Source organism: Jaculus jaculus, chromosome 5 (assembly GCF_020740685.1).
Source record: "Jaculus jaculus isolate mJacJac1 chromosome 5, mJacJac1.mat.Y.cur, whole genome shotgun sequence".
In the NCBI taxonomy this organism is placed as follows: Eukaryota; Metazoa; Chordata; class Mammalia; order Rodentia; family Dipodidae; genus Jaculus; species Jaculus jaculus.
The window spans coordinates 167,212,800-167,237,084 of NC_059106.1; the positions used below are offsets into that span (position 1 = coordinate 167,212,800).

The window sequence follows — 24,285 nt, forward strand, 5'->3', positions numbered from 1 at the left end:
GGCCGGCCGTTGCCCCGCGTCCGCTCCCCGGCGGGCGTCCGGGCCGGGCTCCTCCCCGCGCGTCGCTCCCCGCGTGTCCGCGCGCCCCGGCCGCCCCGCGCCGGCGGAACTGTGGGATCGCCGCGCACAGGAAGTGGCGGCGGCGGCGGCCCAGGGCGGAGGGCGGCGGCGGGCGGGAGGAGGGCGGCGATGGGGGCGGCGGGCGGCGGGCGCCGCACTCGCTGAGGCCCGACGCAGGGCCGGCCGGGCCCGGGGCCCCACCGCGGGCCCGAGGCGACGAGCAGGAGGCGGCGGCGGCGGCGGCGGCTGCAGGTGAGCGGCGTCCCGGCCCCCCTCCCTCCCCCGGCCCCGTCCCCATCCCCGCCGCCCGAGGTCGGTCCCCCGCCGCCCGAGGTCGGTCCGGCCCGTCCGCTCCGCAGTGGCCGTGCGCGCGCGGCCTGGACACGCGTCCTCCGTCCCGGCCTCACCGGGGAGCCCGGGCCGCCCGAGGCCGGGTCAGTGCGCGGCCTGTGGTCAGCGCGGCCCCGGGGCGCCGGGCCGGGTGGACAGCGCGGCCGGGGCGTCCCGCGATCGGCCGGGGAGACGGCGCACGGCCCCGGCGGGGCACTCCGTCCTGCTCCCTCCCGGGGCCCTCTGCGGCGGCCCCTTGGCGCTTCGGGGTGCCCCTGCCTGGTGTCGGGGTGCCCCGGGGCTCGTTTCACTTGGGGCTCGCTCAGCCCCGGGCGAGGGCTGCCGGGGCCCCGGCGCAGGGGGGGCGGGATGGCGCGGGGGCGCTGCTGCCTTTGACTTTGGCGTCGAGACCAAAGGCCGACTGCGAATGTCCACGTCTCCGTCAGGCGTTGGGGTCATTCAGTAACCAGAACCTTGGGGAGAAAAACACCTGCCAGCGGTGGGCCACAGGGAGCCCAGGAGCAGAGCATCGCAGGTACGGAGGGAGGGTGCCCGCACTTAACCGAGGAGGGAAAAATTGTGTGTGTGTGTGTGTGTGTGTGTGTGTGTGTGAGAGAGAGAGAGAGAGAGAGAGAGAGAGAGAGAGACATAGACACACACACACACACACACACACACACACACACGGGGGGTGGGGGAGACAGAGTGTTTAAACTTCGAGAGAAGTTTAGTGACAGGGGAAACGGTTTTCCAAATGGCTCCCCAGATCTAACTTTTCAAGCACCTAGTTAAAAGTCTTCAAGAGAATATTTAAGCCACTGGATTCCTTCTCCTGGGAAACAAGATGTTAGGAGAAGGAAAAGGGCTGCTTGGCCTCCGGACAGACTTGAATGAGAAGTGGCTCCCAGTATTCAGGAGGAAAACCATCTGAGGAGCCAGGATTGGAAGCTGGGCTCTAGTGAGGGGCACTGGGGTCAAACCAACCCTGTTGGAACTGAACCCCAAAGGCTTCACCTGCTTCTGTTGGGGTTCACTGGGGGAGGGGATGTTGTGCTCCTTCATGGTGTGCTAACCAGCCCCTCCCAAAAGGGGGCTCACATTATCTCATGTGACCACTTTCTTACTACCCTCCTTCCCTTTATTAAAAAAAAATATTTATTTATTTGAGAGAGAGAGAGAGAGAGAGAGCATATAGGTGCCTCTATATACAGGGCCTCTAGCTACTGCAAACAAACTCCAGACACATGCACCACCATGTGTATCTGGCCTATGTGGGTCCTGGGGAATTGAGCCTGGATCCTTTGACTTTGCAGGCAAGTGCCTTAACTACTAAGCCATCTTTCCAGATCCCCTCTTCCCCTTGATAATCATGTCCCCTCCCCTCCTTAGAGTTAGCCCTAACAGCTGGGCCTGGCATCCATACCCTGTAGTGTGATTACATTGTTTCGAAGCCCAGTTACATGCTGTGGTCTTTAGAGCTTCCCCTTGGCCCAGGCAGCATTGGCTTGTATGCTGCATGATGTGGCTGCCTCAGTGGCTCTGGTGGCCCTACTTTTTGTGTGGCCCTGCCTGGGCACAGGGTCCCTGGCAGGAGGTTGGCTTTTTTGGCAGTTGCTGCAGGAACTGGTGAGAACTGGGTCAAACACAGTTTTGCATGGTGAAGGGAGACAGGGGATGTTGGAGTTTCAGGCCGGGTGCCGGTCTACTCCAGGGCTGCTCCCCCTTAGAGACCCAAGTGCTGGGAAAGGACAGGCCTGTGCCCGCACACAGGGCTGTGTGCCAGGGTGGAGGAAGCAACAGAAAGTAATTGGTCTATTTTGGAAGTTAGAAGAGAATGCCCACCAAATTATGTTCATTCCTTGTTTACTTGGACTGCCAATGCTTGCTGCTGGTGGACACTGGGGTCCTGTGGTCCTGCCATCTCTCAGCCACTGCTGGCTCTTATGAAGGATGGTCGTGGAAGACAGAGGGTTAGTGACGTGCCGAAAGTTATGTCACCAATTGGCATGGCCGGGATTTAAGATCTGAGGGGCTCCTGCCTCCTCAGACACATTAGGGTACTAAAAGTCTGAAACACGAATCTTTCAATCCAACTGGAGGTTGTTGAGAAATGCTGAAAAAGCCTTTTATAATAAGGGAAAAGGAATAAACTCCAAATTTAAGCCAGGCGTCATTTATTGAGAGAAGATGACATTAGCTGGTTCAGTCTCCTTTATTCCTGACCAGTGGCGTTGGTTTACTGCCCTGGGCCTGTTTGACCCTTGCACGGACTTGTGGCTTTACGTAGACCCCGCAGAGCTGACCCAGTGCCGTGGCCTTTCATGTCCTGTGCTGGCCTTGTCATCACATGGTCCCCTCTGGCCAAAGCGATGGCCACTCTCCCCCACATGTTTCTCTCCTCTGGGCCTTGTATAAACCTCTAAGATGTTACCATTCCGGGCCGTGTGCGGCTTGGTGTGACTGGCCACATCTGACTGCTTTTTGCGGATTTGTCTGACATGGAGTCTGAGGCTGTTAGTCGTTTCATTGAGAAGTTTGTACTCCTGTAAGTTCTGCTGAATTTTGTGAAGCTACTGCTCAGAAACTTGTTAGCCAGAGAATGTTGGGGGTCAAAGTAAGCTGTTCAAATAGTAAAGGGACGTGGGTAGTAACAGTGTATCACTCCTGGGACACATAGTAGTAAGTTTGGGAGTAATTTCAGCCTGTTAATTTCAAAATGCTACAATTTAGGCAAATGCATTAGGGGCGATCTTACATCTTTGCTGAAGTGCGGATCATGTTTGGGAGGCAAAGTCCGAGAGTACACTCTGGCCATTGTGGCCGGTCTGGCTTCTCGGGAGGGTGACGTGGGCTGATGGTTGGAAAGCAGTCTGTGGGGCTTGTGGCAGAGTCAGTGTCTGGCCACTTGAGCATACGCCTGTCGCATTGTCCCCTCCATAAGTGGATGGAAGAGTCGCAGGTGGGATGGACACATGAGGATGCCAGTTGGGAGCGGCATAGTTGTCCTTCAGGATGTGACAGGAGATGTGGCCCTCGTGGCTGGAGCACTTCATATCACTTTGGTCTAAGCTAAAGTTGGGGGAGTCTGACAGGCAAAGGGTGGCAGCAGCCCAGAGGCCTGTCCCCTGTGGCCCACCAGCCTGCATCAGTTATGGCTCCATTCCTTTTTGGAGGTGGACGGGAACAGGATCTGGAGTAGGTGATGTGAGCGGTAGTGAAAAGCCATCAGCCCTCTCAGGCTGTGGCGCTCCGGGCGCTGGTCTTCTGCACGCTGCCAGCTGGGTAGGGGAGCTGCAAGCCCGCTCCCCGCCATAGCTGTGGGGCTCTCTCCCTCATACCACTCTCTGACTTTGTAAGTGTATGCTGATGTTACGTTCGCTCCTGCTTCATTGCTTTTGCGCTGGTTACTGTTGTACGGTGGAGAGGGTAGCGGTTGCTCCTGCCTTATAAACACCTTGTAGAGAGGGAATGTCTCCCCACTACACAGGTGAAGAAGATGAGGTAGGAAGGCTTGGCAGGGCCAGGCGTGGTGGCGCACGTCTTTAGTCCCAGCACTCGGGAGGCAGAGGTGGGAGGATCGCCATGAGTTTGAGGCCAGCCTGAGACTACAGAGTGAATTCCAGGTCAGCCTGGGCTAGAGTGAGGCCCTTCCTCAAAAAAAGAAAGAAAAAGAAAATGAGGAAAGGAAGGCTTGGCAGGGCCACCAGCGTGATGGGGTATGTTTCAAATAAAGGTTCTGTAAAATCCACAGCTACGGTTCATTCTACCAGCCACACTGATGCTCAGAAAAAAAAAAAAAAATTATTTATTTGAGATGGGGTGGGGGGCGGGGAATGGGCATGCCAGGGCCCTGAGCCACTGCAAACAAACTCCAAACACATGCACCACTTTGCAGTATCTGGCTTCCATGGGACCTGGAGAATTGAACCTGGGTCCTTAGGCTTTACAGGCAAGTGCTTTAACCACTAAGCCATCACTCCAGCCCCAATTTTTTTTTTCTTTTTTGAGGTAGGGTCTCGCTCTAGCCCAGGCTGACCTGGAATTCACTATGTAGTCTCAGGGTGGCCTAGAACTCAAAGCCTCTGCCTCCTGAGGGCTGGGACTAAAGGTGTGTACCACCACGCCCGGCCCAGAAAATTTAATATATGAAAATTCACATTTCCAAAACTGAAATTAAGCAATTGGCTTCACACACATATTCCTGTTAAGATTGTTCACTCGTGGAAGGTGATTCTCTTGCTCGGTGAGGAGGACTCAGAAACCCCCACATGAAGTGTGTGGTCCAGGTGTGTGAATCAGGAGAAAGTGCGCTTCTGACAGCCTCAACCTCCTCACTTGGGCATGAAGAGCTGTCTCTTGACTCCACACAAAGTCAAGCTTCACAGAGATTGATTTGTGATTTAGGACATTGTCAGGATAGAATTGAAGTGGTTGATGGAGTGAGCAAACCCTCCTCTTACCAGGGAGAGAGAGAGAGAGAGAGAGAGAGAGACACACACACACACACACACACACACACACACACAGACAAGTGGTGTGCCTACAGCATATGGTGCACTAGCCCTGGTGTGTTCCACAGGAAGACAGGGGTAGGATTGTTCTGTGGAGGTAGGTGCCAAGGTGAGGTTCAAAGTGCAAGAGGTTTCTTGGGAGAGCGGAGGAGGGAGCAGCCGTGGACAAGCCCTGCTGGGAGAGGAAGCTGGATGGAGGTGGCCCAGAAACTGGGCCAGTCCCTTGCAGAGTTCCTGAGAGACTGGTCCCGTCCTACAGGAGTTCCCTGCGTGAAAGCCCACTGAGTGTAGGCTGAGTAGGGTGAGCTGAGGTGCCGCAGTAATCTGTCACCACTCCCTGCCACCTTGCAGATATCTCTCTACCAGAAGGGCCCGAGGGGTAAACCTCTGGGCTGCTTCCGGGGCGAACTTCAGTCACTTTATTTTTCCTGGTGCTAGGGCTTTCTTGGGGTGCTAGGTGGGGAGGGATGATAGGAGAGGACCCCAGGGCCTTCCTTGTATATGTGAGCTAAACCTTCTACCACTGAGCCACATCCCTAACCCCAAAGTTTGGTAACTTATAATCCACAAAAACAGGACCCTAGGGGTTGGAGAGATGGCTTAGTGGTTAAGGTGCTTGCCTACAAAGCCTAAGGACTCACGTTTGACTCTCCAGGTCCCACGTAAGCCAGACACACAGTGACACAAGTATGCATGCACACAAGATGGCGCATGCGCCTGGAGTTCAAGTATAGTGGCAGGAGGCCCTGGCACACCAATTCTGTCTCTCTCTCTTTCTCTCTAATAATAATAATAATAATAATAATAATAATAATAATAATAAAAACAAAGACAGGGCTGGAGGGATGGCTTAGCAGTTAAGGCGTTTGCCTGCAAAGCCAAAGGACCCACGCTCAATTTCCCAGGACTTACATTAGCCAGATGCCCAAGGGGGCACACGCATCTGGAGTTCGTTTGCAGTGGCTGGAGGCCCTGGCACACCCATTCATTCTCTCTTTCTTTTTCTCTCTCTCTCTCTCAATCTCTCTCTCCCTCCCTTTCTCCCTCTTTCTCTGCAACAATAAATAAATAAAAATAAATAAAATATTAAAATATTAAAAACAAAAACAGGGCCCCGGGTTGGAGAGATGGCTCAGTGTTTAAGAATATTTCCTACACAAGCGTGAGAACCTAGCGGAGCCTGAGACTGCTGGGTTCCCCAGAACGCACAGAAATAGCGGGGCCCGGCCATGCATGTCTAAAACCCCAGTCCTGTGGGGAGCAGAGACCAGAGAATCACTGGGGCTCATGAACTGCCAGAGCTCCAGAACCAGTGAAGAGGTGCTTCTCAAGGAAACAGGCAAGCAGGTGATGGAAGGGGACACCCGTGTTCCCCTCTGGTCTCCGTGCACCCACCTAGGACACCGTACCAGTCCACACCCATGCATACAGCACACACACATACACACGCCACACATACCACATCATGCCTACTGCCCGCACGGAAGGACAAAGAAGACACAGGAAGCAATCTGCAAAATGACGTGTAGAGTTGGGCAATGTTTTAGAAACAGCCCCCGGCCCCACAGGCCTTGGCAGCTCTGTCTCGTGCGTATGCAGTGGTGCAAACGGGGTGACTGGTGGGAAACTGGGGCTGAGGACAGGTATCTGCGTGGATGCTGTGATCAGAGCATGCGGTTCCTGCAGGTGGGTCTCGGGGCACACACCCCGCAGCCTACATTTGCTAGGAGAGTGGTTGCAGCTGCCGCTTTGGGCCTAGCTTCAGGCTCCTGTTGTATTCTCAACCACACCGATGCCTTTCACTCTGTGTGATGAGTTGTTGGTTATAAAGTGTTTCTGTAAAAAATAATGTATTTATGCTGGGCGTGGTGGTGCACATCTTTAATCCCAGCACTCGGGAGGCAGAGGTAGGAGGATCACCGTGAGTTCGAGGCCACCCTGAGACTCCATAGTGAATTCCAGGTCAGCCTGGGCTAGAGTGAGACCCTACCTTGCAAAACAAAAACAAAAAACAACAACAACAAAATTATTTACTTGAGAGGTTGGGGGAGGGAGAATAGGCATGCCAGAGCCTCTAGCCACTGCAACAAACTCCAGATGCACACACCACCTTGTGCATCTGGCTTACATGGGTACTGGGGAGTTGAACCTGGGTCTTCAGGTGAATGCCTTAGCCACTAAGCCATCTTTCCAGCCCCAAATGCTTTTTTTTTCCTTTCTTTTTTTTTTTTTGTTTCGTGTTTTGAGATAAGGTGTCTGAAGGGAGCACGTTGTAAGGAGTCCTACCCTTCCTTTGGCTCTTACATTCTTTCCGCCACCTCTTCTGCATTAGACCCTGGGCCTTGGAAGGTGTGATCGAGATATGACTTCAGTTTTATATGCAGAATTTGTTATGACTTTATTTCCTTTTAAAAATACTTATAAATATTTACTTATTTAGTTGCATGTGTGTAGGAACACAACAGGGTCTCTTGCCACTGTAAACAAAAGCTGGATGCTTGTGCCACTTTTTGTATCTGGATTTATGTGGGTGCTGGGGAATCAAACCCAGACCAACAGGTCTTTCAAACAAGTACCTTAAAGCTCTGAGCCACCTCACCAGCCCCATCATTTTATTTTGTAGTGTGTGTGTGTGTGTATGCATATGGTGTATGCACTTGAGTGTGCAGATGTGATTGCCTCTTGCACACGTGTGCAAAGGCTGGAGGAAGATGTCCCAGTAGCCTCTATTACTTTCTACTTCGTTTCCCCGAGACAGAGTCTTACACTGAATCTGGAGCTCCTTGTTTTTCAGACTGACTGACTAATGAGCCCTAGTGATCTTCCTGCCTCCACGTACCTCAGCACTGTAGTTAGAGGCATGTGTGGCCATACCTGGCTTTAAAAAAATATTTAAGGACTGGAGAGATGGCTTAGCAGTTAAGTGCTTGCCTGTGAAGCCTAAGGACCCCAGTTCGAGGCTCGGTTCCCCAGGTCCCACGTTAGCCAGATGCACAAGGGGACGCACGCGTCTGGAGTTCGTCTGCAGAGGCTGGAAGCCCTGGCGTGCCCATTCTCTCTCTCTCCCTCTATCTGTCTTTCTCTCTGTGTCTGTCACTCTCAAATAAATAAATTAAAAATTTAAAAAAATAAAAAAAATTTAAAATTTTTAACTCATTAATAATTTTTTTTTTTTTTTTTGGTTTTTCACAGTAGGGTCTCACTCTAGTTCAGTCTGACCTGGAATTCACTGTGTAGTCTTAGGGTGTCCTCAAACTCATGGTGATCCGCCTACTTCTGCCTCCCCGAGTGCTGGGATTAAAGGCGTGCGCCATCATGCCCAGCTTATTTTTTTTATTGACAGCTTCCATACTTATAGGCAATAAACCATGGTTATTCCCTCCCCTCCCCAAATTTCCCATTCACAAATCTATACTCCATCATACTCTCTCCATTAATCTCTTTTTTTTGAATTTTCATACATTTTTCTTTATTATTACTCTTTATATTTTTTATTGACAGTTTCCATACTTACAGACAATAAGCCATGATGATCACCTCCCCTCTCCCACTTTCCCCTTCACAACTCCACTATCTATCATATCCCCTCCCTCTCCCTGTTAGTCTCTGTTATTTTGATTCATCATCTTTATTTATTTGCAAGGAGAGAGATGGAGGGGAGGGAGAGAGAGAGAGAATTTGAATGAGAATGGGTGCTGCCAGGGCCTCCAGTCACTGCAAACAAACTCCGCATGTGTGCACTACTTTGTGCGTCTGGCTTTCTGTGGGTACTGGAGAATTGAACCTGGTTGTTCGGAATTGCAGGCAAGGGCCTCAAAGGCTGAGCCATCTGCCCAGCTCCCTATGTCAAGCTCTCTCCCCGTCCCCTTTGTAGGCTTTTTTTTAAAAAATTTTTTTTTTTCATTTTTTTTTAAATTTATTTATTTGAGAGCAACAGACACAGAGAGAAAGATAGATAGAGGGAGAGAGAGAAAATGGGCGCGCCAGGGCCTCCAGCCACTGCAAACAAACTCCAGACGCATGCGCCCCCTTGTGCATCTGGCTAACGTGGGACCTGGGGAACCGAGCCTCGAACCGGGGTCCTTAGGCTTCACAGGCAAGCGCTTAACCGCTAAGCCATCTCTCCAGCCCCCTTTGTAGGCTTTTTATTTTTAAGGTTTAGAGAGACTATTAGATTAAGAGAAGGAAAGAGGAGAAAGTACAGAGTTCCTGCCACGAGAAGGTAGGAGGGGTAAAGCCCTTGTAAGGAAAGTTAAGGACAGATTCCTACAAGAGAAGGAAGTGAAATTATAGCCATGAACCTAGAAGACGGGACCGTCGAGAACATAGGTGGCTGACCAAGACCTCTCCAAGGGGCCTGGCTTGCTTGACTGCCAGCTACTGACAGGCCAGGTGGATGTAGGACCACAGTTACTTGTCTTTGTACTTTGTTTTTTTTGTTTTGTTTTTCAAGGTAGGGTCTCACTCAAGCTCTGGCTGACCTGGAATTAACTCTGTCTCAGGGTGGCCTCGAACTCACAGCGATCCTCCTACCTCTGTTTCCCGAGTGCTGGGATTAAAAGTGTGCGCTACTATGCCCGGTTTAGGATACTTTTTTTTAAAAAATTTTTTTTGTTCATTTTTTATTTTATTTATTTGAGAGCGACAGACATAGAGAGAAAGACAGATAGAGGGAGAGAGAGAGAATGGGCACGCCAGGGCTTCCAGCCTCTGCAAATGAACTCCAGACGCGTGCGCCCCCTTGTGCATCTGGCTAACGTGGGACCTGGGGAACTGAGCCTCGAACCGGGGTCCTTAGGCTTCACAGGCAAGCGCTTAACCACTAAGCCATCTCTCCAGCCCAGGTTTAGGATACTTTTAAAAATATTTTTTAATTTCTTTTTTATTTATTTGAGAGAGAAAAAATGATAGAGAGAGAGAGAGAGAGAGAGAGATAGGGAGAGAGGGAATATAGGTGTGCCAGGGCCTCCAGTCACTGCAAACGAGCTCCAGATGCGTGCGCCCCCTTGTGGGTCTTGTAGTTTTCCTGTCCCTCAGCCCTTGGACTCCGCTGAACAGGCCATCGTATGCGCTGTGCTTCCATTTCTCCTGGCACCTTATCTTTGCTGTTTTGGCAAATGGTACTTTACAAATTCACTCTATGCAGTTCTCCCCTTGCTAATGTCACTTAGAAGGTGCATTGTCTTGACCTAATGGCTCGCCACTTGCCATTTCTTGTGGTTTGTTTGTTGACTTTGGTATCTTCTAGGTATCCATGCCATCTGGGGAAGGCGCTGGCTTTATTTCATCCTTTTTCCTTTAATGGTCTCCTTACTGGGCTGGGGAAATGACTTAGTGGATAAAGTGCTTGCCTTAAAAGCACGAGGACCTGAGCTCGGTCCCCAGAACCAATATTAAAAAAAAAAGCCAGATGCGGAGGCTGGAGAGATGGCTTAGTGGTTAAGGTACTTGCCTGTGAAGCCTGAGGGCCAAGGTTTGATTCCCCAGTATCCACATGAACCACATGGACAAGGTGGTGCATGTGTCTGTAGTTTATAGTGGCTGGAAGCCCTGGCGTGCCCATTCTCTTATCGGCCTCCTTCTCTCTGAAATAAATAAATAAAAATAAAATATTTAAAAAATGCTAGAGAGAAAAATATTTCTCTCCGTGTCTTCTTGCCCAGGTCAGGGCGTCAGGATTATGTTTAGTGACACATGGTTATGGCACCCTAGTCTCGCTTCTGACTTTAGGAAAATGTCCCCAACTCCCCCCTTTTGCATGTGTGTAGTGTATCACGCATGTGTGCCTGTGGGTACTGCCAGCGTGCAAGTGTGCAGAGAACAGTGTAGGCTGTCGCGTGTCCTCATCCTCCTCTGCTTTGCTTCCGTGCCACGGCGCCCCTCGCTGAAGCTGGACTGGCTGACGGGCAAGCCGCAGCAATTCCGTTTCAGCCCCACTCAGTCCTAGGGTTATGGGATGAATGGTGATACCCGGCTTTTTACACAGGTGCCAGGGAATCCAGCTCCGATCCTCATGCTTCTCTGGCAAGTGCTCTTACCTACTGAGCCATCTCACCAGCCAGCACTTTCCCCATGTGGCGTTGGTTCAAACAGTGGCTGCTTCATTCTGATTCTTCCCATTGGAGGCCATGGTGAAAACTGCAAACAGGGCTGGAGGGAAGGCTTAGCACTTGAGGTGTTTGCCTGCAGAGCCAAAGGATCCAGGTTTGATTCTCCAGGACCTACATAAAGCCAGATGCACAAGGTGGTGCATACATCTGGAATTCATTTGCAGCAGCTGAAGGCCCTGGTGTGCCCATTCTCTCTTTCTCTTCCCTTTCTTTCTTTCTTTCCTTCTTTCTTTCTTTCTTTCTTTCTTTCTTTCTTTCTTTCTTTCTTTCTTTCTTTCTTTATTTCTCTCTCTCTCTCTCTCTCTTTCTTTCTTTCTTTCTATATATGTGTGTGTGTGTGTCTATATCTTTCTATCTACCTCTTTCTCAAATCAGTAAGATTTAAAAAAAAAACTGCAAACACATCAAAACAAAATTAAGGTTGTAAAAGATGAAAAGCCCACCTTTGTGAGGTGCAGAAATGAAGTCGGGGAGCATGCTGGTGTGCCCTACTAGAATGGCTGCAAAGCAGCCCGATGGCTTGGAGTGAGCGCTGGTGGAGCACAGGAACGCTGGCGTGTGCCTGTGTAGCCGCTGGGCCCGACGCGGCCCCTTGGAGCCCCCAGTGGATGATGCAGGGAGGCTGTGTCACGCTGAGGTGTACCCCTTAGCAGACAGTGCTGAGACGCCCACAGACTCCTCATCCTAGGCAACTCTCCAGAGCTCTCTAAATGCCCGTCTCCAGATGAGATAGAAGAGTAAGAAACCCCAGTGGCCTAGTGGATAAGGCACTGGCCTCCTAAAATAGAAGCTTGTGGTATGGAACGGTCTTCCCCGCCTTGTCTGCAGCCTGATTGTGTGGTTTTAATGACCCATGATCAATCGTTCAAAGATATTAAGTGGAAAATTCCAGAAGTAAGCAATTCACGTGTTTGAAATTGTGCGCTATTCCGGGCGCTGTGATGGAATCTCCTATCATTCTGCTTCGTCCCGCCCAGGACGTGAATCTGCCCTTTGGTCACTGTGTCCACACTGTATGTGCCACCTCCATGTTAGTTACTGAGTTAATGCTCTTGGCTGTCACATTTACTATCATGGAAGGAGAGATGTGATAGTTAATTCTGACTAACGTGATCAGATTAAGAAACATCTAGGGTATTAGAGCAGCCAGCCTCCAACGTGTCTGTGATTCTATTTCCACAGACAATGGGTCCTGAGGGTTCTGATCTAGTCAATAGATTAATCCTTTGATGGGTCCAAGACACGATGGCAGGGCGAGAGAGATGGCTCAGCGGTTAAGTGCTTACCTATGAAGCCCACGGACCCTGGTGTGAGGTTGGATTTCCCCAGGCAGGACCCACGAAAGCCAGATGCACAAGGTGACACATGCATCTGGAGTCCGTTTGTAGAGGCTGGAGGCCCTGGTGCACCCATTCTTTCTCAAGTAAATAAAGTTGAAAACAAATAAACAACATGACGGCATTATTGAGAGGTGGTGAAGGTAGGAGGTGGGGCACAGTTGGAGGACACCGGTCACTGGAGACCTGTCCTTGACGATGTCTCTTGACCTGGCTGTTTCCTGTTCCTCCCTTTTCTCTGCTTCCTGGCTGTGCCCTTCCACGTGCTTCTGCTGCCATGATGCTGTGCCCACGACAAAGTAAGACAGACTATGTCTGTCTGTCTCTCTTTAGGTTCTTTCTTTTAAAATATTTTATTTATTTATTTGAGAGAGAGAAAAAAAAATGGGCACACCAGGGCCTCCAGCCACTTCAAACAAGCTCCAGCAGCATGCGCCACCTTGTGCATCTGGTTTACATGAATCCTGGGGAATCAAACTGTGGTCCTTTGGTTTTGCAGGAAAGCACCTGAACCGCTAAGCCATTTCTCCAGCCCCCTCCCCCTGCCCCCGCTTAGAGTTTTTCTGTCAGTGAACAAAAAAGTAACGACTACAACAGCGCTTGTGTTCCAGTGACCCTTAGGTTACTTAGCAATGGCTCCGGTGTGCAAGCGTAGTGACCCAGGGCCCCAGAGCACAGAACGCCCAGAGAGTCAGGCAGTGTGGGCGGGGCTGCCGGGCGCAAGGAGAAATGCCGAGAGTACGCACTGTCGGGGCTTCCAGCACCCTGAGGGTCTTGGGATGTGTCCCATGGCTTGGGGAGATGACAGTATTCGCCCCTTGGAAAAGAGGATGCATCACTACGACAGTGTGAGCGGGTCTCACAAGTATACTGCTGGGCACAAGGAGCGAGACACGGGTGTGGGGCTGCTGGGGGCTCTCCTCAAAGCCCGTGCTGGGAGGCGCAGGCCGTGGGTCTCAGAGGAGGAAGCACGGAGGGCTTTGGGAGGACCAGCCGCTTTCGTTCATGACCACAGGGCTGACTACACTGTGTGTTTGGTTTGTGAACTGCACCCGTAAGAGATGTGTTCCTGTATGTAATTGTACTTAAATAATAAAAAGATTGGAGCTGGACGTGGTGGCACATGCTTTTAATCCCAGCACTCAGGAGGCAGAGGTAGGAAGATCATCATGAGTTCGAGGCCACCCAGACACGACAGAGTGAATTCCAGGTCATCCTGGGCCAGAGTGAGACCCTACCTTAACAAAACAAAATAAAAAAAAGGTTGGAGGCGCTGGGGAGAGGGTTGACAAAGTGCTTCTTGTGCCAGCATGAGGATCTGAACTCAGTCCACAGAACCCATGTAACAGAGGTGGGGCACGCCAGTAACCCCAGAGCTGCGAGGTGGAGACCGAGCCCTGGACTCCCTGACCAGCCAGCCCAGCCTAATTTGGCAAGCTCTAGGCCAGAGAGGGCCCCGGTCTCACAAAAGGTGCGTGGAACTCTTGAGGAATGGCAACCCGAGGTTGCCCTCTGTCCTTCACTAGTGTGCATGCCCGCACACCCGCCAACACACCCATGCTCACATAGACACCACACACACAAGGAAAAACATGAAAGTAAAGTTAAAGAGGAAGTTAGCAAAAAAGGCAAAGGAACCCGACACAAGTGTAATTAGAGAAGCAAATGTGGGGGCCGAGGAGATGGTTCGGTGGTTAAAGGTGCTTGCAAAGCCCGAGGCCAAGGCCTGGGTCCCTGGTACCCACGTGCAGCCAGATGCACAGAGTGGCATGTGCATGCATCAAGAGTTCGTTTGCAGCGGCAAGGGGCCCTGCCACGCTCATTCACTCCATCTCTCTCTCCTTGCAAATAGATACATAAAAATATTTTTAAAAAAGAAAACCAGGGCTGGAGAGATGGCTTAGCGGTTAAGCACTTGCCTATGAAGCCTAAGGACCCCGGTTTGAGGCTCGGTTCCCCAGGTCCCACGTTAGCCAGATGCACAAGGGGGCGCACGCGTCTGGAGTTCGTTTGCAGAGGCTGGAAGCCCTGGCGCGCCCATTCTCTCTCTCTCCCTCTATCTGTCTTTCTCTCTGTGTCTGTCGCTCTCAAATAAATAAAAAAAAAAAAAAAAAAAGAAAAGAAACCCAAATATACCTAAGTAGAAATTTCACATCACCACACTGACAGTTGACTGGCTCATGGTCAGGAAGCTCTGTTGGGGGAGCGCCGGCTGCATTTCAGGGGCCTCCCTGGGTTCCCTGGGGACATAGACCCAGAGAGGGTGACTGACAGGTGCTTGGCCACGAGGGACAGAGAACAGCGTGCAGCCAGCCCTCCCACGGGGCAGGTGATATCCTGGCCTGAGCTTGCTGGCCTCAAAGAAGGGGAGTGTGTATCTGGTGGCTGTCCTTCAAGGGAAAGGGCTTAGGGACATAGTCTACATGAGGGGACATCTGGGGCCAATAAAAGTAGCCAAAGAGGCTACGTGTGAGGTTACAGGTGTGTCAGCACAGCACTGACGATGACAGACAGAGTAAGCGCTGACCTGTGGCCGGGACAGCACTGTCAAGGGGACACACTGACATGGGACACAAGTGAGGAGAAGCAATGACACACTGACTGTGTACAGCTCAGGGTAGAGCACTTAGTTTCTGGGTGCCAGGCCCTCGCTTCCTGGCACCCCTCAAGTGCATGTCCTGTCTGGGTTCAGAGGACTGTGGCAACCATGGTATTTTTTTTTAAATTTTTTTTGTTTATTTTTATTTATTTATTTGAGAGTGTGAGAGAGAACGGGCGCGCCAGGGCTTCCAGCCACTGCAAATGAATTCCAGACACGTGCGCCCCCTGGTGCATCTGGCTAACGTGGGTCCTGGAGAATCGAGCCTTGAACCGGGGTCCTTAGGCTTCACAGGCAAGCACTTAACCACTAAGCCATCTCTCCAGCCCCAACCATGGTATTTTGAACGTGTTTACTGAAGTCATGCACGAAGGGAGTGACCACCTCCCCCAAACAGGTGTCCTGCATCTGTAGGATAGAGACCTTTGCTGCCTGAGGCCCTGGGGGAGCAAAGTGAGCCTGGGCACAACTGGGCCACAGGGTGACTTTGTAGGGTCAGTCCCCAGGGACCATTGTCAAGCACAGAGAAGATCCCTTTGTGCCAAGGAGGAGGCAACCTAGGCTCCTGGGTGGACTGCTTCTGGGAGTCAGAACCAAGGCAGGGGGTGGGGTAGAAGGAAAGAGTGTCTTTTCAACATTCCCTGGGTGGGAACTGCATCCCCCCCAAGGGTTACTGGTTACTTCTCAGGAGGGGTGGGAAGGACTGTGGACTATGACCTGCTTATCACGGGGCCATTGCAAGAAAGAGAAAGCTAGCCGGGCATGGTGGCGCACGCCTTTAATCCCAGCACTCAGGAGGCAGAGGTAGGAGGATCACAATGAGTTTGAGGCCACCCTGAGAATACAGAGTGAATTCCAGGTCAGCCTGGGCTAGAGTGAGACCCTACCTCAAAAAAAAAAAAAAAAAAAAAAAAAAAGCTTTATGGATGAGGAAGTTTTCTGCTTTCAAGCCAGGCCTGGCCGTGCAAGCCTATGGGTTTCAGCACTTGAGAGGTTGAGGCTGGAGGATGATGTGTTGAGGCCCAACCAGTGGTACATAGCTTGACCCTGTCTCTAAAAAGCCAAGTGAATATTTAAACTTACTTTTTTGAATATTAAAACTTTCTCTCTCTCACTCTCTCTCTCTCTCTCTCTTTTTGCCAGGCATGGTGGTGCACACCTTTAATCCCAGCACTCGGGAGGCAGAGGTAGGAGGGTCGCCATGAGTTTGATGCCAGCCTGAGACTACATAGTGAATTCCAGGTCAGCCTGGGCTAGAGTGAGACTCTACCTTGAAAAACCAAAAAACAAAAAAACACTTTATCTCTTTTTTTTTTGGTATGACTTTTATCAGAGGCTCCCCCATGATGAGCCACTGGAGTGGATTTCTTGCTTTGCTGGGACTTCTCAGGTTATTGACTGGCTGAGAGATGTCACAGTGCGCGCGTCTTCAGCTGTAGGTGTGTCTGGTTTGTTTGTTTTCTGAGGTAGGGTCTCACTCTAGCTCAGGGTGCCCTGGGTCTCCCTCAGTAGCCCAGGTTGGCCTCAAGCTCACATAATTCTACCTCTGCCTTCTGAGTGCAGGGATTAAAGGCAAGAACCACCACACCTGGCCAGTGGCTTTGGAATTAAAAAAAAAATATTGTTTAGAGAGAGGGGGCGGGGAGGTGATCCAGGGCCTCTTGCCACTGGGAAGGAACCCCAGATGCACATGCTGCCTCTCTGTGCGTCTGGCTCTATGTGGGTACTGGGGCATTAAACCCAGGATGTCAGGCTTTACAAGCAAGTGCCTTTAGCCACTGAGCTATTTCTTCAGCCCTGTTTTGGGAAACTTTTGTGTTGGCTCAAAATGAGTCTGGCTTCCAGTCCTGGGTGTCCCACGCCCTTCTCCAGCTTCCCTCTGGCCTATGCTGAACCCTCACCTGAGGTAGGTGGCATGGCCTCTTTCCTTTCTGTAGAGTTCATGTGAGCTTGGATACCACCGTGCTTTTTTTTTCTTCCAAATTTTTTATTAACAATTTCCATGATTATAAAAAATACGCCATGGTAATACCCTCCCTCCCCCCACTTTCCCCTTTGAAACTCCATTCTCCATCATACCCCCTCCCCATCTCAATCAGTCTCTCTTTTAATTTTGATGTCATGATCTTTTCCTCCTTTTATGATGGTCTTGTGAAGGTAGTGTCAGGCACTGTGAGGCCATGGATATCCAGGCCATTTTGTGAGGCCACAGTTCTTAAGGATGTTCTTAATCCGGGTCTGGCTTTTCGAAAACTCCATTTTAGTTTTGGCTCCGTTTCCGCAATGAGCTCCAGCCCATCCAGGAGCTCCGGTCCCCGTTGGATAAGGCGCGACAAGTTGCCTTCACGTTCCTCCCGTTCTCTTCTGCTGCAGACTCCGGCCCCCATGTCGGCCTCACCAGCAGCCACGCCACCCCACCATTATTGCTGTGGGCCAGGAGCTGGGCACGCCTGGGCTCCACAGCCTGGGATGGAGGTGGGTTCTGAAGGAGCCCGTCTGCTCCCGGTTCCCATGCCCGGCTGTCACCAGGACTTAGTGCTTTTGCAGCTGTTGCCAACAGGACACTTTGCTCACCCAAGGGGACAAATAGGAGGGAGGACAGAGGAAGGAAGGGGAGGGAAGAGGGGGAGGAGAGATGCAAAGGGGACAGTTGGGGGAGGGGAAGAAGGAAGGAGAGCAGAGCGAGCCTGCGCCAGCAAGACAGAAGTCACTATTTTTCATGATGTTATGGTGTGTGTGTGTGTGGGGCATTCTTATATTCGGAAGAGCTGCATGCTGAGTGGCCCTCCCTGCCCCTGGTACTATGCCATGTTGTGTGTGTGAAAGAGAGCGCAGGGCCCATGGCCCTGGAGAGGAGGAGAGGAGGCAGGTATGGACGTGGCCCAGAGGTCACTGTTTCCTTAAGGAGCTCTTTCCTTCCTTACCTTTTACCCTGTGCAGCCGCTACCATCAGCTCCTCTTCATCCTAGCCTCGTCCCCACCTTTTCTTTTCTTGCTTCCTCTCGGCAGATGTGAGTTGGTCTCCCGAGAGTGCCCGAAGGGGCCCTGTGGGGTTGCCAGCCACCACCCTCACGCTTCTGCTGTCCGCGTCATCTCGTTCTGTCCGCGTCGCGTTTCCCGGCTCTTGGGTGCTCTGGGGTCCTCTTCCTGGGTCCAGGTGAAGCCCGAGCTTGGTCTTCCGATGCTCCGGCTTCACCTGCCGCTTTACTTTACTTTATGGCTTCGGGATGTAGGATTTGTCACCATTCAGTCCTAGGTATCTTAAAATGTCCGTCCTTCCTACCTGTGACCCTGGAATTGTATAAAAGTGCTGTCACTCCTGGAGACCTTCGGCTGTCTCTGGGGTCACTTGGCTCAGAGGCTTTGCAGCAGGGCATAGTCTGTGTGGTGTCACTCCAGGCTTCGGCCACTCACCCGTCCTCTTGCTGCTGGTGTCCCTCAGCCAACAGGCAAAGGGCCGAAGAAATAACCCAGAATGTAGCACCAGAAGGCAGGCAGCAAGCAAGAACGGTCTAAGGCCTGGATACAGAGGGTGGTCAAACGCGGGGATAGCTGGAACCTTCCAGAATCACGGAAACGCACATGCCTCTGTCGGGAAGGGTGGAGTTCATAGCGGAGCTGAGGGACCCTTGCGGGACCCTCCTGTCTGCACCCCCCAGAGCTGGGGTTACAATCATGCACCGCCAGGGTAGACATCTTTTCTGTGGGCTCTGGGGATCAGACCCAGGTCCTCACGTTCGAAGGGCAGCACCGTACCCACTGAGCATCTCCAGGGCAGAAGCCATGGCTGGGGGAGGGGTGGAGGCTCCCTAGGGAGAGAGCGCTGACTGGAACCCAGGCAGGATTGAGCCAAAGTCATCTGGACCTTCAGAGGGGATCTGGGAAGATGGACTTGCCCAACAATACCGAGAGTGACCACATGGCTAATGGTGGCCGTGGGGTGCCTGTGAATGCCCAGAGGACAAATAGTGTAGAGCCATCGAAGGAACGTGACAGACTCAAAAAGACCAAGCTCACATGGGGAAATTTAACTGCCTTTGGAAGACACAGTTTCCAGGGAGTTTAAGCTGGAGAGGTCTTTGCTCTTCAGGCATGTTACCACCCACCCTTATCCAGCTGCAAAGCTCAGCTCTGACTTTTGTCCTTAAATTGAGCCTTTCAGGGCCGGGGAGGTGGCTTGGCAGTTAGGCGTGATTGCTGCTCAAGCCTGAGGGCTGAGGGGTCTGGAGACTGCCCAAGTTCAAATCTCCAAATACCATGTAAAACACGTAAAACATGTGCACTTTAAAAAAAAATATATAACTTATTTATTTACTTAGTTATGAGAGAGAATGTGCATGCCAGGGCCTCCAGCCACTGCAAACAAACTCCAGAGGTATGTGTCCCCTTGTGCATCTGGCTTACAAGGGTCCTGGAGAATTGAACTGGGGTCCTTAGGCTTCGTAGGCAAATGCCTTAACCACTAAGTCATCTCTCCAGCTCCCTTTTTAAAAAAATGTACTTATTTATTTGAGAGAAAGAGGCAGAGCGAAATAGAATGAACGGGCACGCCAGGGCCTCTAGCTACAGCAAATGAACTCCAGATTCATGCACCACCTTGTGCATCTGGCTTACATGGGTCCTGGAGAGTTGAACCAGGATCCATTGGCTCTGCAGGCAAGCACCTTAACTGCTAAGCCATCTCTCCAGCCCCCATGTGCACTTCCAACCCCAGTCCTCCAGGAGAGTAGAGACCTAGTGTGCATGGGTACACACATACACAGTTTTAAAAACCCTTGATTTGTTTTTTGCTTTTTTTTTTTTAAATTTTGTTTGTTTATTTATTTATTTGAGAGCAACAGACAGAGTGAGAAAGAGGCAGAAAGGGAGAGAGAGAGAATGGGCGCGCCAGGGCTTCCAGCCTCTGCAAACGAACTCCAGACGCGTGCGCCCCCTTGTGCATCTGGCTTACGTGGGACCTGGGGAACCGAGCCTCGAACCAGGGTCCTTAGGCTTCACAGGCAAGCGCTTAACCGCTAAGCCATCTCTCCAGCCCTGTTTTTTGCTTTTTGAGGCAGGGTCTCACTCTAGCCCAGGCTGACCTGAAATGTACTATGTACTCTCAGGGGGGCCTCGAACTCACAGCCCTCTTCCTGTGTTTATTCCTGCACTGCGCCGGCCACCACATAGGACCAGGAGGGCTGTGCTCAGCTCTGTGGCGTGGACAGTGGCTGGGCACGGCCACCCTTGGCTGGTGTGTGTGATTGGTGTGGTGGGCGTCCTCCCACAGCCTGCTCCGCAGTCTGCGAGGGAAGGGTCTGCACAGCTCAGATGGCGGAGGCTGCTGCTGGAGGGCCTCCTGCGCCCATGGCGCTGGCTTCTGTCCATTCCAAGAGAGTCTGGAGGAAGGACACCATCGTAGCTGCCTGGTGGCTTTTCGCGTCCACTTACTGTCTGGCTCCCAAGGCCAGCACGCCGGGGCTCATGCGGCTTCGCCTCGCTGGGAGACACACCATCAACCACATCTGTGCCGTATTCTTGTGGACGAGGTGATGAGGGCGGGTGGCGGGTGACTGGGGCTGTGTGATGTTCAGGTCCGACCTCTCCTAGGGTCTGTGCCCGGGTGGACTTGGTTAGAAGCTGGCTTGTGGGCAGTGTGGCCACTTCCCTTTTCACTGCAGCTTCTGAAGAAGTGACTCCCCCCCCCCCCGTGGTAAAGTGGTGTGCATGTGTGCTGCGCCATATGTTTGTCCCGTGTGAGGCCTGGCTGGACCGTCTGTGATGTCCCCCATAGGAAAAGGCCATGCAGCCCTGTGACAGCCACACCGAGAAAGGACTGCAGCAGCCCAGGCCTGAGCTCTGCAGGGGCTTGCTTGTCCCAAACTGGCCACAGTTTTCAGAGGGTCCCACCACCTTCCTCCGGTGGCCTGGCTCCTTCTTGCTCACTGTGAGCAGCTGAAAGAATAATGGTCTTGGGCTGGAGAGATGGGCTCAGTGGTTAAGGCACCTGCCTGCAAAGTCTGGATTTCTTTTGCAGTGGCTCGAGGCTCTGGTGTGCCCATTACCCACCTCTCTCTCTTTCTGCTGGGCATGGTGGCACACACCTTTAATACCAGCACTCAGGGAGGCAGAGGTAGGAGGATCACTGTGAGTTTGAGACCAGCCTGAGATAACATAGTGAATTCCAAGTCAGCTTGGTCTATAGTGAGACCCTACCTAAAAAAATAATTAAAAAAAAGAGGGCTGGAAGTATGGTTTATTATTTAAGGCATTTGCCTGCAAAGCCAAAGGACCCAGGTTCCATTCCCCAGGACCCATGTTTGCCAGATGCACAAGGGGGCACACACGTCTGGAGTTTGCTTACAAATAAAATAAAATATTTTAAAAAAATAACAGTCTTCCTGTCCCTATTTTTTTTTTTAAATTCTTTGAAGTATGGTCTCACTGTAGCCCAGGCTGTCCTGGAATTCATTATGTAGTCTCAGGGTGGCCTTGAACTCACGGCGATCCTCCTACCTCTGCCTCCTGAGTGTTGGGATCAAAGGCGTGTGCCACCACGGCCGGCTTTGTCCCTGTTTCTTGGAACAGCGGGGCTTGTGACGCCCAGGCAGGGCGCTCACCCTTCCGGTCTGCCCAGTGTGCTTCCAGAGTGATGCAGGAACCCAACATGCCAACAGTGGCTTTGCCAGCACCATACTGCCCTCTGCTTGCCCGGGCCCCGGGGTTTGTCCGCGTCACGCTAGCTGCGGTGCGTCTCGTGCCAGCCCTGGTGCTCTTGTCGCCGCGTCATGCATGGCTCAGCAAGTTTGAGGGCGGCGGCCCGGCACCGGCGGGGGCTCCGTGGCACTCCACTCAGCGCTCAGAGGGCAGGTGAGGCTCTCTGCCAGCCTGACCTTGTCCTTGTCTCCTGCTGTGTGCATGAGAACTGCGCTCCTGCACCCCGGGGAGGCCACTGGGCAAAGTCCGGTGCTGGAGGGCACAGGCCTGGCCTTCTAGCCCCGTCCTCCTTCTGAGTCTCTATTAGGAGAGTTCGCCTCTTTTATATGTGGGGATGCAGCACATGTATGTGAAAATAAACTTGAGCAGTTCATCACATTTGTGTGGGACAGGCCTCCCTGTCTCTGCACCATGAGTGTGAGGTGAATATTTTGGTGATTATTGCTACCATGAAGTTCTTTAATACCATCCCTTGTACCTGCAGAAATAGTTAAAAAAAAAAAAACAAAACTGGAAGTAGACTACATCTGGAATCAAAATGAGACCCATTTCCATATTGGAAACACTGGGACATATCCATGTGGGGGGCAGACTGGTCCCCATCAACAAGCTGCACTGAGAGGCCAGGAGTGGCCACTGGTTCCTGGATGGGTGGCTGAGGCAAAATCAGCCAGCTTGCCTGTCTCCCTCTCTCCCTCCCTCTCTCCTTCCCTCCCTCCCTCCCTTCCTTGTGTGTGCTGGGGTGCAGCGTTCCTGGAAACCAGGTGTATAGAGTCTGTCTAGGCAGGAATCCAGCTCCAAACTCCCAGAGCTGGTGTCTGCTGGGACCCATGCCGGGTGCAGCAGTGTGTTCCCTTCCTATGACAGCAAGTACCTGTCCATTGGCAACTTCAGTGTCCTTGGGGTGCACAGTTGCACCCGTGAAAGGACGCTTAAGTTGTCTTTGGGTGTGCAGATGTCTGAGGGGCTCACCGAGGCAGCTGCCTAGTTCTGCCTGTCATCTCTGCCCTTGGCCTTGGGATGGGTGGCTATCCAGGAGGTGGTGTGTCCCATGGCCACTCCTGTGGCTCTGGGCTCCCGGAACTCAGATTGGAATGAATGCCAGGGGCTGGGGCCTGCGCCGCTGTCTCAGGACTTCCTCTCCATGCAGCCGTGAATTGGAAGGAGCTCAGGTCCCCTCCTTTATTTGTGAATTTCTTTTCTTAGTTTTTTCAAGGTAGCTCAGGCTGACCTGGAACTTACTCTGTTGTCCCCGGCTACGAACTCACAGTGATCCTCCTGTCTCTGCCTCCTGAGTGCTAGGATTAAAAGGCATGTGCTACCACATCCAGCTAAGCATCATTATTTTTAATGTGTAAAATAAGAAAATATTTTGTTTTTCAGCCAGGATGTGGTGGTATAGACTCATAATCCCAACACTTTAGAGGCTGAAGGAAGAGCATCTTGAATTCATGGCCAGCCTGAGTTCCAAGCCAGCCTGGACTACACAAGGAGATATCTGTCCAAAATAACAAAGCAAATCCTAGAATTTTACTATTAAAGGCAACATTTCATTTAGATTATCTAATTAAATCAGCTTGCAGCATGTGAGGAAGGCCTCTGGTGTCTGCTTATGCAAGAGACTGTCCAGTAATGGCCTATTCATTCTGCTTCTTGGTGAGAAGGTTCAACTACTGCCAAATGTGTTGTGCAGGGAGCAGATGTTTCTTTTCTTTAATACCTTGGGGGAGTTCAGGACAGATGGAAATGTCTGCCTTGAGTGTTCTCAGGATCTCACTGTAGAAGGCACTTCTCTGAACTGGGGCGATATTTTCTTTTTGGTGGATGTTTGACTTACACCTCAGTTTTTCTTCTTAAATATATTTTCATCGTTTTTTTTATGTAGCCCTCTCTGGCCTAAAACTTGCTATGTAGACCCAGCTGGACTTGAACTTGAAATGGCCTTCCTGCTTTTGCTTCCTACATGCTGGAATCACAGCTGTGTGCCATCATGCTGAGCTGTAAGGTTTTTGCTTGTTTTCAAACGGGGTCTCACATATCCCTGGCTGTCCTTGAACTAGCTATATAATTGATGCTGATTTTGAGCTACCTTCATCTCCCATGTGCTGGGATTACCTGCCCGGAGAGCCATGTTTGCAAATTAATCCATTAGTATCTATTTGAGGTGGTGGGGGGGAAGAGGCAGATGAGAGAAACAGAGAGAGTGGGCATGCTAGAGCCTTCAACCACTGCAAATGAACTCCAGCCACATGCGCCACCTTGTGCATCTGTCTTATGTGGGTCCTGGGGAATGGAACCTGGATCTCTTTGGCTTTGCAGGCAAGTGCCTTAACAGCTAAGCCATTTCTCCAGTCCAGTATTTAAAATTTTTATTATTTTTGGTTTTTTGAGGTAGGGTCTCAATCTAGCCCAGGCTAACCTGGAATTCACTCTGTATCCTCAGGGTGGTCTCAAACTCTCGGTGACCCTCCTACCTCTGCCTCCTGAGTGCTGGGATTAAAGGCGTGCATCACTACACCAGCTTTAAATTTTTTTTTTTATTTGATAGAAAGAGAAGGGGGAGAGCGAGCAAATGAGCACACAGGTCCTCCTGCCACTGCAAATGGACTCCAGATGCAAGCATTGCCTGTGCTTCTGGCTTC

The 24,285-nt window shown here is 51.6% G+C and overlaps 1 protein-coding gene across 1 annotated transcript in view; it reads left to right on the forward strand.

Moving 5' to 3' along the window:
• The first annotated feature begins 870 nt into the window (after positions 1–870).
• The window catches only part of Agpat3 (1-acylglycerol-3-phosphate O-acyltransferase 3), a 95,093-nt gene continuing 71,678 nt past the window's right edge, over positions 871–24,285 (forward strand). The window contains exon 1 of the mRNA XM_045149275.1: positions 871–925. The gene's annotated coding sequence lies outside the window, so the exon portion shown is untranslated. The remainder of the gene's footprint in view (positions 926–24,285) is intronic.